Source organism: Aegilops tauschii, chromosome 5, assembly GCF_002575655.3.
Source record: "Aegilops tauschii subsp. strangulata cultivar AL8/78 chromosome 5, Aet v6.0, whole genome shotgun sequence".
Lineage (NCBI taxonomy): Eukaryota > Viridiplantae > Streptophyta > Magnoliopsida > Poales > Poaceae > Aegilops > Aegilops tauschii.
In genome coordinates this window covers 73,338,109-73,354,312 of record NC_053039.3, presented here as the reverse complement: position 1 = coordinate 73,354,312, position 16,204 = coordinate 73,338,109, and positions in this window count along the sequence as shown.

Sequence of the window (16,204 nt, the reverse complement as noted above, 5' to 3'; positions counted from 1 at the left end):
GGGGCGTGCAACGAACTATGATTTCTCAGTTATTATGCTATGTTCATCGTCCCTGTGCTGTGTTGCAACATCATCGTTTTATGTAAGGATAACGTAGCTTGACGTGCTCGGAGTAGTCTCCTCTCCACGAGGTGCTCGCTTCCTGGTGCCCGTCGAGGCCCCCTTGGCCTGGTAGGCGCTTAGAAACTGCAAAAAACTTGTTAGGAGGCTTAATGTTTTCCCGAGCCTTGGTCGCAGGCGCCGCTGGCCTTGACCCAGCGCTTTGTATCGCGGTACCCGTGGGGCACGGATTAGGAGAGGTGCACCAGCTTGTGGGCTCGAACGAGGGTGCCTCGTGAAAAGCAGACGAAAAGCAGAAAAAGGGAATAACGCTCACGAGGGCACCTGTGCAGCCCCTCGCGAGGAATGCGAGAGAGAGTACAGGCTAAATTGAAGACGGAAACAGAGGCAGAAGGCAACGGAACCAAATCAGCCGAGAACACTAGAAGCAAACTTCAATTAAAGAGGGGCGAGCCAAATATGGAAAGCAAATGAAAAGTCGCGTCCGGCACCTAGTCTAGTCTTCATGTCTTCTCACCAGCGCGGAGCTAAGTGCTGCAACTAGGACATGGGAGGGAGCCCCCGAGGCCCGAGGGCAACACTCCTGAGACTCCGGGGCATGTACAGCCCCACTCATTATTACGTGAGAGTGTCACGAGCGGAGACCTTCACAGGCACTGGGCCTTCTTCACAGGTGCTGGGCCTTTCTTCATGGGTAGAACTTCCAGAGGTACTGGATGTTCCAGGCGTTCTGGATGGGTACCCCGTCCTGCGTCTCCAGGCGCGCGACGCCAGGCCTGGAGACATGGGCGACCCTAAACGGGCCCTCCCACACGGGTGAGAGCTTATGCAGCCCTTCCCTGGAGAGCACCCGCCTTAGGACGAGGTCACCCACCTCGAGCGTCCTGGAGCGGATGTTGCGGCAGTGGTACCGCCGCAGCGCCTGCTGATACCATGCCGCTCGTAGTGCGGCTTCACGGCGGCGTTCCTCCCCCAGCACGAGATCCATCCCCCGCATGGCGTCCTGCTGTGCCTCCTCGAACGCTAGGACCCGCGCGGAGCGATGTTTGACCTCGTGAAGGAGAACCGCTTCTGCTCCGTAGACGAGGAAGAATGGGGTCTCACCCGTTGGCTTGGTGGCGGTGGTGCGGATGGACCACAGCATGGACTGGAGCTCGTCGTGCCAGCCCCTGCCGCAGGCCTCGAGCTTCTTCTTGAAGGTCCTGGTCTTGAGGCCCCTCAGGATCTCTGCATTGGCGTGTACGGCCCGACCATTGCTCCTAGGGTGCGCCACCGAAGCATAGCAGGCCTGCGTTCCAAGGTTAGCACAATATGTCTTGAAGAGATTACTAGTGAACTGCGAGCCGTTATCGGTGATGATGTGGTTGGGGACCCCGAAACGGCTCACGAGACCCTTGATGAACTTGACCGCGGAGCCAGCTGGGATGGTGCGGACGGCTTCTACCTCCGCCCACTTGGTGAACTTGTCGATGGCGACGTAGAGGTAGCGGTAGCCCCCAGGCGCTCGAGGGAACGGGCCCAAGATATCTAGCCCCTAGACCGCGAACGACCATGAGAGTGGGATGGTCTGGAGGCCCTGAGCCGGCTGATGAATCTGCTTGGCGTGGAACTGGCAGGCCTCGCAGGACCTCACCAACTCAGTCGCGTCATTGAGTGCCGTGGGCCAGTAGAATCCACTGTGAAACACCTTGCCGACGAGGGTCTGTGACGACGAGTGTTGCCCGCAGTCCCCGCCATGTATGTCGGCCAACAACTCTCTTCCTTGCTCCCTGGAGATGCAATGTAGGGAAACGTCATTTGGCCGCTTCTTGTATAACTCACCGTCCCGGATGCAGTACGCCGTGGCTTGTCGCGCCACACGCTCCATGTCCTACTCCTCTTCTGGCAGCATCCCTTGCGTCAGGTATTCCTTGAATTCGTTGATCCAGCACCCCTCCTGAGGTTCGAGTGCCAAGAGCAAGCACGCTCCCAAGGTCGGGCCGCAGGCCGGGGCTCCCGAGGTAGGTGGTTGAGGGAGCTCCTCACGAGGCAGCGCTGTTCTTGAGAGCGGTGGCGTTGCTGATGGCTTGAAGAGCTGCTCCTCAAAGACGCCAGGCTCTTGTGGTAGCCGCTTGATGCTCTTCTGGCGATGTCGTCGGCTTCCTTGTTGGTGCCACGGGGCACATGCTGTAATTCCAGACCCGAGAACTGCTTCTCCATCTTGCGCACCTCCGCGAAGTATGCCTCCATGTGTTCGTCCTTTGGCTCATATACCTTGTTGGAGAAGTTGACGAGGAGCTGCGAGTCGCCCCTGATGGTGAGACGCTTCACCCCCAGGGCCGCCACAGCCTTCAGGCTGGCTCTGAGGCCTTCGTACTCTGCAATGTTGTTGGAGACCTTCTCGCCCTGCCGGAAGCAGAGCTGCACAGTGTAGTAGAGCTTGTCCTGTGTGGGTGAGATGAGCACCGCTCTAGCCCCCGCGCCCTGGCGTGAGCATGCGCCGTCGAAGTAATGACCCAGCCGTCCGGCGCTTCGCTTCCTGGAGATAGGGATTGGTTCTCGCCTGCTTCGAGCTTTGGGGCATCGGTCCATTCCGCCACAAAGTCTGCGAGTGCAGCCCCCTTGATGACCCTGGTTGTGCTGAACTCCAAGTCAAACGCTTGCAGCTCGATGTTCCATTCAGCGACTCACCCGGCAGCATTGGGGCTCCTGAGCACTCTTTCCAGCAGGTAAGCCGAGACGACCTTGATGGGGTGACCCTGGAAGTAGTGGCGCAGCTTGCGCGAGGCCACCAGGAGCGCGAGTAGGATCTTCTGAGGCATGGGGTGTCGTGCCCTTGCATCCCGCAGCACCGTGCTGACGAAATACACCGGGTGCTCGACGAGGGCGGGAGAGCTGACGGAGCCCTCGGCTTCCGGGGGTTGAGGAATCTCTTCGGGGTCTTCGGCTTCGGGGGTTTGGTGGTCCGCCGAAGCAGTCACTGCTTCAGGAGCTTCGCCTTGGTGCCGCACTGCTCCGTTGGGCCCGGTGGTTCCACTTGGCGGGCCCTTGACCTGGCGCTCTTCTCTGAGGGCTACCAGTGCTGCGCTGGCGAAGTGGGGTGTGGCAGACAGGTAGAGCACCAAGGGCTCGAGGGGTCGAGGCGCTACCACACTAGAGGGCTGGTTAGGTATCTCTTGAGGTCTTGAAACGCTTGGTCGGCCTCCGGAGTCCACTCGAATGGGCCCTTCTTCTTCATTAGCTTGAAGAATGGTAGGGCACGCTCTCCCATCTTGGAGATAAAGCACCCCAACATGGTCACACGACCAGCAAGCTTCTGCATCTCTTTGAGGGTCTGCGGTGGGCTCATGTCTTCAATTGCCTTGACCTTTTCTGGGTTCGCCTCGATCCCTCTGTGGGATACGAGAAAACCCAGCAGCTTGCCGGAAGGGACACCGAACACACACTTCTCCGGGTTGAGTCGCAAGTTCACCTAGCGCAGGCTTGCGAAGGTCTCCTCCAGGTCTTGGATCAAGGTTCTTGTCGGTGTCAAAACCGGCGGATCTCGGGTAGGGGGTCCCGAACTGTGCGTCTAAGGTCGATGGTTACAGGAGACAGGGGACACGATGTTTACCCAGGTTCGGGCCCTCTCTATGGAGGTAATACCCTACTTCCTGCTTGATTGATCTTCATTAATATGAGTATTACAAGAGTTGATCTACCACGAGATCGTAATGGCTAAACCCTAGGAGCCTAGCCTGTATGACTATGGTAATGAGTATTCGGTCCTATAGACCTAACCCTCCGGTTTATATAGACACTGGAGGGATCTAGGGTTACATGAGGTCGGTTACAGAGAAAGGAATCTTTATAGTTGATCGCCAAGCTTGCCTTCCACACCAAGGAGAATCCCATCCGGACACGGGTGCAGTCTTCGGCCTTCATGTCTTCACAACCCACCAGTCCGGCCCATGGATAATAGGCCAGATGCCCGAGGACCCCTTAGTCCAGGACTCCCTCAGTTCTCGCCTCCCGAGACTTCACCACAATGTCGTCGACGTAGGCCTCCGCGTTTCTCCTGAGCTGCTGCCCTAAGGTGATGTGCATCAGCCACTGGAAGGATGCTCCCGCGTTGCAGAGTCCGAAAGGCATGCAAGTATAGCAGTACACCCCACACGGGGTCAGGAAGGCAGTCTTCTCCACATCTTCTACTGCCATCTTGATCTGGTGGTAGCCTGAGAACGCATCTAGGAAGCACAACAAATCACACTCGGCGGTGGAGTCGACGATCTGGTCGATGCGTGGAAGCGGGAACGGATCTTGGGGGCAGGCCTTGTTGAGGTTGGTGAAGTCGACACACATGCACTCCTTCCCGCCTTTCTTCGGCACAACAACGGGGTTCGCCAGCCACTCAGGGTACCGAACCTCGCGAATGGCGCCCGCCGCCTCTAGCTTGCAGGTTTCTTGGATGATGAAGGCCTGCTTCTCCGTGGACTATCGTCTCGCCCGCTGCTTCACAGGGCGTACATTGGGGCACACCCTTAAGTGATGCTCAATCACCTCTTTTGGGACCCCCACCAGCTGTTTGGGTTCCCATGCGAATATCTCCTTGTTTGTGCACAATAACTTCACCAATGCTTCTTCTTGGTCAGGGTCGAGGTCGACACCTATGGTAAAGGTGGCTCCTGAGGACCCGTCCTCATCGACCGGCACCTGCTTGGTTTCTGCCTTGTCTTGGGTGAACAACTACTTCTTCTTGGTTGGTGCGGCTCCTTTGGCCTCGGGGGCGCCCGCGCCGACGGGCTGTGCCGCTGCGACGGCCTTGAGGGCGAGTTTGAGCGCCACCAGGGCCTCCTTGGTGTCCCCCTCGATGGTGAGGACACCCTTGCTCCCAGGCATCTTCATGAGGTTGTAAGCCGGATGGGTTGTTGCCATAAACTGGGCTAGAGCTGGGTACCCGAGGATGGCATTGTACGGGAGGCTGATGCGGGCAATGGCGAAGTCGACCAGCTCGGCGCGGTAATTGCCGCGCGTGCCAAGGTGACAGGAAGGCGGATCTGCCCCAGGGAGTGGTGTCACGACTGGTTTTTCAATAAAATATTTATTGAGAGACCAATCCCTTTTACGGACCAGTAAAGAAGAATTCCTTCTCACTGGTAGACAATATCTTGGTCACAGAAGAAAAATACCAGGAGTACTGAATATAATACAAGGTTGAGCGGAGACTGCTCAACAATTTATTACATGTACGCCGATAAAACATAACGGCGGATAGGGTGGCATAACTACTAACTCACGATAACAACGGTGGTGAAAATATCACCGCGAAGCGGGTGATATGACTCCTGAAAACTATAGCTCTTCGAGCGTCGGGGTGAAGCTCGAGGAGATTTATTGCGGGTGGCGGAAGCGTATATAATACAAGTGACCAATATCCAGGATCGCACGGGGCTGACTGGGACTCCTCTAGGCGTCGGACTCACTATCAAACTCTTCATCCATGAGATCGCCTTCGTCAACATCTGGCCAAATCAACAAGCCAGGTGAGTACTATGAAAGTACTCGCAAGACAGTTCGGACATAAGATATAACAAATGTAAACATGATGCACATGAACAGGTTAACAAGTGCACTCAGACATAGAGATAATACTGCACGGGAAATAAAAGAGAAGTCGGGCGGTAGTCCTCCCGAAATCCCAAAATAATATACTGGGTGCCAAACGAGGGTCTGAATGACTCCTCGAGAGGAAAATGCAGAATAACAATGCCGCAGTCGGGCGTTAAGGCGACACCACATAAAGGGCTTATAATAGAAAATAAAAAGGCAGTGCGTGCCACAGTCGGACGTCTGAGCGACATCACATAAAGGGCTTAGGTTGAAAGTAAAAGACAAACACGCCACAGTCGGACGTCTGAGCGACATCACATAAAGGGCTTATATTGAAAGTAAAAGACAAACATGCCACAGTCGGACGTCTGAGCGACATCACATAAAGGGCTTATATTCATAACTTAGTAGCTCATGAATTTTAAATCATATCAAGAGAATAATCAGGCATGAGATAAACAACAGGGTTAGTCCATCCACAGGAATAACGTTCAGCCAAGTTTACTACTCACGCTCGCTTACCGGAAAGAAGAATATACCACGAGGTTATGACATAGACATGGATACGCTGATCACATTACTTGACCATGGATACGATGACTCGGAAGGATTTGACTCTGCAGAGTTTGTACTTTAACCACAGCCAACGGATTTCAGTAGTCACGGGGACTAGTTCCGTTTACGGTGTTTTGGAAGAAACACGTCTAACCAGTACACACCCATTCAACATTCCGAAGCCAGGGATCATCCTCGGCAACGTTCAAGAAAAACCTTGAGACGGGGATGCTACAACCTCGCGTAGCATGGGATCAAATTTCTATATGCGCGCTCTAAGGGGTGCCCCCCTCTCGGTCCCAACCGGAAACACCCATGCCCCCTGACCGGATGACTGGCTTTAATCCAGGGCCATGGAACCCTCATCCCGGCCCCTCTATTTGGTGTGTACACGGAAAGAGGTTACCAACTTACTAAACCGCATTCTGGCAGAAAACATGTGGTAGCACGGAAGGGGGAAGAACGATAACGTGACTCCGTCCATGTTAACGTCGGAATTAATCGGATGACGTAAGGCTGGCATGCTACAACAGTACCACCTTACTGCCCTTCATGTCACCACATGACTAGGCCATCTCTCATCAGAGATCACAATAACTTTGGAACACACGGGTAGTTGCCTCACATGCAACGAGATACTCACCGATACTCATATGCCATGCACAACCTTTCACGCAAACATGCAAAAAACCTATCATATCAAAGGTTCAAACATGCTTGCCTGGTTCGGAGAAGTCGGAGTCTAGCTCGGCGAAGTTCGCGGCTCCGTCACCTCTCCCGGAACCTACGGTATAGCGAAAAATGCATACTAACGTGAAAACCAACGCGTGCAGAAAAGCTGTTCCAAATTTTTTTTCAAATAAATCCCATAGAAAACTAGACAAAATTATAAGACTGTCAGAAAAAGAATCACTCAAAAATCACTTTTTATTAAAAAGTTATAAGGGTTTCTGTCCAGGGACTCATCTGTAATGAAATAGAAAAGTTCCAGGGGCTTAACTGAGAAAACAGAAAACGGTTCGAAAAGAAACGCGCCAGCCCACAGAGAAAACGTACTCTGCCCAAAGGCGCCAACAGAAAATGCTTCGGGGGTGAAAGAAGAGAGGCTGACGTGGGGGGTCCACATGTCAGGTTTGAAAAACCTCGCCGGCGCCCGAAGGCTGCGGTGGTCGCCGGCGTCGAACCACGGCGAGTCAGGGAGATCGGAGTGTACCAAGAGTATCCGCGTGTCCTTCCGTGTCGGTGGGTGGTGGACTTGGGCGTCGGAGAGCACCACGTCGACGGCGACACTTTCTCCGGCGGACGGCGGCTCGGGCGATGGTGGGGAACTCCGGTGGCGTGCTGCAAACTTCGAATTGAAGCGCGGGTCAGAAGGAGGGATGCACTAGAGAGCTACTGGCAAGAGATGGGAGGCAGAGGTGCACGCACGGGAGCGAATCGAGCTGGATCCCGTGGCGGGTCGCGGCGGCCGGAGTTGAGGAAGGAGACTCCCTCGGGGCTCTTCCAGTGGCTAGGTGGGGTCTTGGTGGAGTGTAGAGGTGGTGTGGGTACTAGCTGGAGCTCGGGGCCTCTATTCATAGGCGGCTCGAGGGGGTGGCCGTGAACGGAGAATCTCCGGCGAGCGATTACGGCGAGGCAGTGGCTTGGCAGAGGGTTTAGGTGGCCAGGCAGCACCAGTGAGAGTTACTGGTCCCGTTCCACTGCTAAACTCGGTCGGGCATGGCGTAATGGCGTCGGTCTTCGTCGGGGTCGCCGTACTGGCACGGCGGCGGCAGAGAGCGCGCTCCGCGCCTAGCGGTTCACGATGAGGGTGGCAGCGCGCACGGGGGAGTGGAAGGCCACGCGGCGGCCTCCGGTGGCTTGGGCGGCGCTGGTCAGCGCCGTCTACGCTATGCTTCTTCCTGGCGGCCGCAAAGCCGCCGCTGGCATCGGTCACGGGGCGGCGCACCTCCTCCTGCTCGTCGCCGACGCCCGCAAGCATCCAAGCGCTCGTGCGATGTAGAGGACAAGGGGGAGGGGACAGGGAACACGGCGACGCCGAGGCACTGGCGAGATCGACTACGGACACTGAAGAAACGACAGTAGTTCAGACACTGTTAACTGAACTTGACTGAACCTTAGAGAAACAGTGTCCAGCAGGTGTTCGATGAAATTATTTGGTATGAAGAAAATTTTTCCTGGAGCTGGGACTTGGTGAGGTGACCTCTCAATGCACCCAGAGGCTGCCTGACTTTTCTCAGAATTTTTGGAGAAGGATTTGAATGAATTTCATCAAATTTCGCAAATCTGGTCCAAACTTGCAGCAAGTATAGTTTGAAAAATTTGAACTGGAGACCAGTGGATCTTCATGGATCTTGGTTGAGGGTTCAAAGGACTAGGAAGGGAAAATGGTTTGGGGGCAAAAATCAAAGCAGAAAGAGTAGTTCCTTTGTAAACCTCCAAGGATCAAGATATAAGGCAGAAATTGTTTTTGATAAGAAATAAATGGAAATAATTATATGGAGAGGTTCAACTTGCTGGATTTGAAGCATATCATGATCCAAAGATGAGGAAAGGCTTATGGGAGGGAATTTACCCTTGGGTCATGGCAAGAGGAATTTTTGAAAGTGGAAAAGGATCATTCCAAAAGCTATAGGGCCTTTTAAAGAAATTTTCAAAGGACATTTTTCCAAGAGAAAAACATTTTGGTTTGAGTCCAAATAAAAGAGGAAAACCTCCAAGAACAAAATCAAGTTTTGAGTTAATCCAAAAATGAAGCACTAGTCATAAAAGAAAATATTTTGAGAGGGAGAGTTCTTTTAGAAGAAAAGTTTAAATCACCTCCCTCAAAACAAGGAAAAGTTTTGAAAAAGCCAAATAAAATTTTGGGTGTCACAACACCTACCCCCTTAGGAAAAATCTCGTCCTCGAGATTTCAGCTGATCCTCAAATAGGTATGGATACTCTGCCTGGAGAAAATCTTCCCTTTCCCATGTAGCTTCATCCTCAGTGTGGTTGCTCCATTGAACTTTGAAATTTTTTGTTTTTTTTCTGACGGGTCCTCCTTTCAGACTCTTCCAAAATCTTTACTGGCCTCTCTCTGTAGGTGAGGTCTGGTTGTATATCAATGCTTTCATGAGATACATGCTTCTCCGGGTTACTTACACGTTTTCTCAATTGTGAGACATGGAACACGTCATGGACGTCTGATAGCTCCTTGGGTAAGTCTAGTTTGTAGGCCACTGTGCCTCTTCGTGCCTCTATACAGAATGGTCCGATAAATCTCGGGGCTAGCTTCCCCTTTGAACCGTTGCAGGCCCCTCATAGGAGACACTCGTAGGTATACGGAATCACCGGGTTCAAAGCTGACCTCACGATGTTTTTGATCGTAGTAGCTCTTTTGTCGGCTTTGCGCTGTCTTGAGTCTGTCCCTGATCTGCTTAACTTTCTCCTCGGCCTCTTTAAGCATGTCTGGGCTGAAGATACGGCTGTCACCTGTTTCTGACCAATTCAGTGGGGTACGACACCTCCGTCCGTACAATGCTTCAAAAGGTGCCATCTGTAAGCTGGCTTGGTAACTGTTGTCGTAAGCAAACTCGGCATACGGCAAACTCTCTTCCCAACTGGATCCATAGGTGAGCGCACAGGCTCTCAGCATGTCCTCTAGGATTTGGTTCACACGTTCCATTTGTCCATCAGTCTGAGGGTGGTACGCTGTACTGAAAGCTAGTTGCGTGCCCAGAGCTTGTTGCAGGTGATCTCAAAACTTGGAGACAAATTGGGTGCCTCAGTCGGATATTATAGTCTTTGGGACTCCGTGCAAACAAACTATACGGGAGAGATAAAGCTTGGCCAACCTTTGTGTGGAGTAGGTAGTCTTCACGGGAATGAAGTGAGCAACCTTGGTAGTCGGTCTGTAATGACCCATATGGTGTCATTTCCGCGTTGTGATCGAGGTAGTCCGACGATGAAGTCCATTCCTATTTCATCCCATTTCCACTCCGGTATCCTGTTTGGCTGGAGTAGCCTTGCTGGCTTTTGATGTTCGGCCTTGATGTGCAGACATGAATCGCAACAAGCAATAAATGCGGCTATATCTCTTTTCATACCGTGCCACCAAAATCTTTCCTGAATGTCTTTGTACATTTTGGTTCCTCCAGGGTGGATCGAGTATGGAGCGGTGTGGCTTTCGGTTAGGATTTGTTGCTTGAGTTCCTCAATGTTAGGTACGCAAAGTCTGTGTCCGTACCATAATATTCCTTCATTGTCTGTGACGAACTCTGCAGCCTTGCCAAGGTTCATTTTCCTCTTTATGCCCTCGATGCTGGGATGTCCCTGTTGAGCCTTCTTAATTTGTCCCACTAGGGTGGGCTGTATCTCCAGATTTGATACGGTGCCCTCAGAGAGTAACACCATGTTGAGTCTAGTGAACTCTTGCTGAAACTCAGGCCTCAAGTTTCGTGGACTGTCGTCATCCAGGCTAGGGTTTCGACTAAGGGCATCAGCCACTACATTTGCTTTCCCTGGATGGTAGTGAATACCGACATCATAGTCCTTGACCAATTCCAACCAGCGTCGTTGGCGTAAGTTTAGCTCTGGTTGCGTGAAAATATATTTAAGGCTCTTATGGTCCGTATATATTTCACAGCGATTTCCCAACAGAAAGTGCCTCCACTCCTTGAGTGCATGTATGACTGCTGCTAGCTCCAAGTCATGTGTTGGGTAATTTTCCTCATGTTTCCGCAGTTGCCTGGAGGCATACGCGACAACTTTGCCATCCTGCATCAGCACACATCCGAGACCCTTCCGGGATGCGTCACAATATACTTCAAAACTCTTGTGTATGTCTGGCACGGTTAAGACCGGTGCGGTTGTTAGCTTCTTCTTAAGCTCTTGGAAGCTTCTCTCGCATGCTTCCGTCCATACAAACTTTTTGTCTTTCTTGAGCAACTGGGTCATTGGTTTCGACACAGTGGAGAATCCTTCAATAAATCTTCTGTAATATCCGGCCATTCCAAGGAAACTCCGCACATCTGTCACGTTGGCGGGTGGCTTCCAGTCAAGTATGGCTTTGACTTTTTCTGGGTCTACGGCCACGCCTTCTTGGTTTAATATATGGCCTAGGAAACCAACTTGCCTTAGCCAAAATTCACACTTGCTAAATTTGGCGTACAACTGATGTTTCCTTAATTCTCCCAAAACAATTTTGAGATGTTCAGCATGCTCTTCTGGTGTCCTTGAGTAAACCAGAATATCGTCAATGAATACCACTACAAATTTGTCCATGAATTTCATAAACACTTTGTTCATGAGGTGGACGAAATATGCGGGGGCGTTCGTTAGACCAAAAGGCATCACTGTGAACTCATATAATCCGTATCTGGAGGTGAATGCTGTTTTAGGGATATCTTCTATCCGTACTTTCAATTGATGATATCCTGATCTCAAATCAATTTTTGAGAACACCTTGGCTTGCGCGAGTTGATCAAACAAATCATTTATCCGCGGCATCGAATATTTGTTTTTGATGGTGACCATATTGAGAGCTCGATAGTCTATACACAATCTTAGTGTCCCATCCTTTTTCTTGGCGAATAATACCGGCGAACCCCAAGGTGAGGAGCTGGCTCGAATAAAACCTTTGTCCAACAATTCCTTTATCTGCTTCTTCAACTCTACCAATTCTGAGGGTGCCATTCTATAAGGCTTCTTATAGATGGGAGCGGTGCCAGGTGCTAGTTCGATGCTGAATTCTATCTCTCGGTCTGGTGGCATGCCTGGTAGTTCTTCCGGAAATACGTCAGGAAACTCGCATACCACTGGAACTTTCCTCAGTTCTGAAATGTCCACTTTGTTCAGCTTTGGTCGCCGTGACCGTGGTCTTTCTTGAGCTGTAACCTTTATTGTCTTGCCGTGATGATGAGTGAGGATCACAGTCCGATTGAAACAATCAATAAATCCTTTGTCGGTGGTCAACCAGTCCATCCCTAAGATGACATCCAGTCCTTTATTTTCCAATACGATGAGATTAGCTTGGAACTTTAGTCCTTCGAACTCAATGATCACTCCTTGGCAGTAACTCTGAGCGATCTGCTTATTTCCGGGGGACTTGATGACCATAGACTTTTCCAAGGGAAGTATCGGAAAACCATGTTGCAAAACAAAATTCTTCGAAATGAACGAATGGGAAGCTCCAGAATCAAACAAAACCGTGGCAGGTACTGTGTTGACAGGGAACGTACCGAGCACGATGTCTGGGGCATTCTGCGCTTCTTCCTTGGTCACATGGTTCAGGTGACCCTTCCTGTGGTTGTTGTTGGGATTGAAATTGTTGCGCTTGGGGGCTGGATTATTCCCACCATTGTTTGGCTTGGGGGCCGAGTTCCTTGGCTTTGGGCACTGTTTAGCATAGTGCCCTTCTTCACCACAAGCATAGCATGTGACCCCTGTACGGTACGTGAACTCCTTGTCCCTGGCATGAAACTGTCTGACTGACCTTAGATCAGTAGTCGTGGATTTCCTTGCTTCTGTCCTTGGAACCTCAGTCTTGCTTCAGTTGTTGCGAGCAAGAGTCGTCTTGTCCCTCTTTCGCTTACGGATATCTTCCAGACTACGGTGCTCATTCTCCAAGGTAATGGCCTTGTCAACCAGAGTTTTAAAATCTGGGAAAGTGTGTACAACCAGTTGGCATCTTAGTGCCGGTGCCAGGCCATCCAGGAATTTTTCCATCTTCTTGTTCTCTGTCATGTGCTCGTCGTAGGCCTAACGAGATAGCTGGGTAAACTGACTGTTGTATTCTGTCACTGACATGCCTCTTTGCTTGAGGTTGTCAAATTCTCTCTTCTTGATTTTTATGATGCTCCTGGGGATGTGTGCCCCACGAAAGCCTTCCTTGAACTCTTCCCAGGTGATGTTGTGTTCACTGGGATGCATGTGTAGGAAATTTTCCCACCATGCTGCAGCTGCTCCAATAAGGTAGTGTGGTGCATAAAGCACCTTCTCATTATCTGAACACTGAGCAATAATCAGCTTCCTTTCGATGTCACGAAGCCAATCACCGGCTTCCATTGGCCTATCGGTGTGAGCAAACGTTGAAGGGCGAGTCTTCTGTAACTCAGATAACTTGGAGTGTGGCTGGTACGGCTCACGGTGGTTTCCCATATTGATGACGTGGTTCATCATCTCTTGGTGCTGTTGCTGGCTTTGTTCGAAGAGATGGCATACTTGAGACAAGGCTGCTTCGCTGTCCTGTTGACTGGACTGTCCCTGAGTGAAGTTGTTGCTAGTCTGTGTCCCATAAACTCCTTCTGGCTGATTGGGCATGGAGCGAGTCCACGGGCGAGACATTTTTCCAGTCTGGGGGTATTATTTTGCAAAACTCATGAGAAGAACTGTGTGGCACAAGGAAAATCTTGCAAAGGCAAAAATTTAAAAGACCTCAAGATTTTTTGAAAAAAAACATAAACAATTTCGCACGGAGAAGAAACGCTTAACACAAATCTTACACGCAAAAAGCAAACACACGATACAGCACTCAGGATGTGCGTACACAATCCTGACATGTTATTAGCACACTCTCTTGGATGCAGCGAACACAACTACTACAAACTAGCGTACAGATAAAACACATCATACAAGCAGACATAACGCGCGGCTACTCGGCGCTCTCAGTCGGAGATGGTGACGATGTCCTTTCCCTTGCCGAGGGCAAGACTCAGTGGTGCAGGAGATTTAACCTCCACCTCCTCTCTAGCAGGCTCCTGGCGCGTAGCACTTCGCTGCGGTGATGGCGCGGGTGCGACAGACGGTAGTGCGGGTGTGGCAGGCGGTGCAGCTCTGACTGGAGTAGGAGCGATGACTCGGTCGAACTCCCCAGTGGTAGGCAGACGGCGAGCAGTGGCTAAAATGGCCGGTGCATAAGATGCTGAAGACGAGACGAATGTCAGTGGCGGTGCCGTGTGAAGAAGCTCCTTCCTGCAGGCAGGACCGCCCCGAACTAAGTCCATCCGGGCAGCCACAAGATCGTCCACGAGGTTGTCGAAAGATTCCTCCAGAGCCTTGAGATACTCCACAACCATCTCGATGGCTTCATCTCGCTCTACCCGATGGCAGGCGAATGCATAGTGACAAGTGTATGGCACATGGCATGGGAGGTAGCGGTAGCGACGAGTCTTCATCATAGGAAGGATGTCCCGAAGGCGAGCTATCGCCTCCCGGGCAGCCATTTGCATGGCATGCCTCTCCGTAGGCATGGCCCTTCCCACAAAACGGAAGTGGCGAGATGCAGAACGTCCTCCCTTGAATTGCACCACGGCTAGGTGCATAGACACGTCGTCGCTGAGCTTGTGCTGGTAAAGCGTGAACTCCGGACGAGTCGCTGGCCCGATCGCGAGCTTGGTGATGGAGACGAGGAGTTTGACAAACCCCTCGGGCACGTTCGTGAACACTCGAGTCTCGCAGTTGCTGCCAGCCATCTACAAAAGTAGGCAAAAATTCTGAGTAGTCAAGTCATAAATTTATGATGACCAACAGAAAATAGCTACAATTGCAAAATGCTGAAACAGCACAAAAGACGCTAATAACCGATTAGCGATCGCACCTAGTGGCTTCCTACAGTCAACTTGGCTCTGATACCAAGCTTGTCACGACCAGTTTTTCCATAAAATATTTATTGAGAGACCAATCCCTTTTACGGACCAGTAAAGAAGAATTCCTTCTCACTGGTAGACAATATCTTGGTCACAGAAGAAAAATACCAGGAGTACTGATTATAATACAAGGTTGAGCGGAGACTGCTCAACAATTTATTACATGTACGCCGATAAAACATAACGGCGGATAGGGTGGCATAACTACTAACTCACGATAACAACGGTGGTGAAAATATCACCGCGAAGCGGGTGATATGACTCCAGAAAACTACAGCTCTTCGAGCGTCGGGGTGAAGCTCGAGGAGATTTATTGCGGGTGGCGGAAGCGTATATAATACAAGTGATCAATATCCAGGATCGCACGGGGCTGACTGGGACTCCTCTAGGCGTCGGACTCACTATCAAACTCTTCATCCATGAGATCGCCTTCGTCAACATCTGGCCAAATCAACAAGCCAGGTGAGTACTATGAAAGTACTCGCAAGACAGTTCGGACATAAGATATAACAAATGTAAACATGATGCATATGAATAGGTTAACAAGTGCACTCAGACATAGAGATAATACTGCACGGGAAATAAAAGAGAAGTCGAGCGGTAGTCCTCCCGAAATCCCAAAATAATATACTGGGTGCCAAACGAGGGTCTGAATGACTCCTCGAGAGGAAAATGCAGAATAACAATGCCGCAGTCGGGCGTCAAGGCGACACCACATAAAGGGCTTATAATAGAAAATAAAAGGCAGTGCGTGCCACAGTCGGACGTCTGAGCGACATCACATAAAGGGCTTATGTTGAAAGTAAAAGACAAACATGCCACAGTCGGACGTCTGAGCGACATCACATAAAGGGCTTATATTGAAAGTAAAAGACAAACATGCCACAGTCGGACGTCTGAGCGACATCACATAAAGGGCTTATATTGAAAGTAAAAGACAAACATGCCACAGTCGGACGTCTGAGCGACATCACATAAAGGGCTTATATTCATAACTTAGTAGCTCATGAATTTTAAATCATATCAAGAGAATAATCAGGCATGAGATAAACAACAGGGTTAGTCCATCCACAGGAATAACGTTCAGCCAAGTTTACTACTCACGCTCGCTTACCGGAAAGAAAAATATACCACGAGGTTATGACATAGACATGGATACGCTGATCATGTTACTTGACCATGGATACGATGACTCGGAAGGATTTGACTCTGCAGAGTTTGTACTTTAACCACAGCCAACGGATTTCAGTAGTCACGGGGACTAGTTCCGTTTACGGTGTTTTGGAAGAAACACGTCTAACCAGTACACACCCATTCAACATTCGGAAGCCAGGGATCACCCTCGGCAACGTTCAAGAGAAACCTTGAGACGGGGAGGCTACAACCTCGCGTAG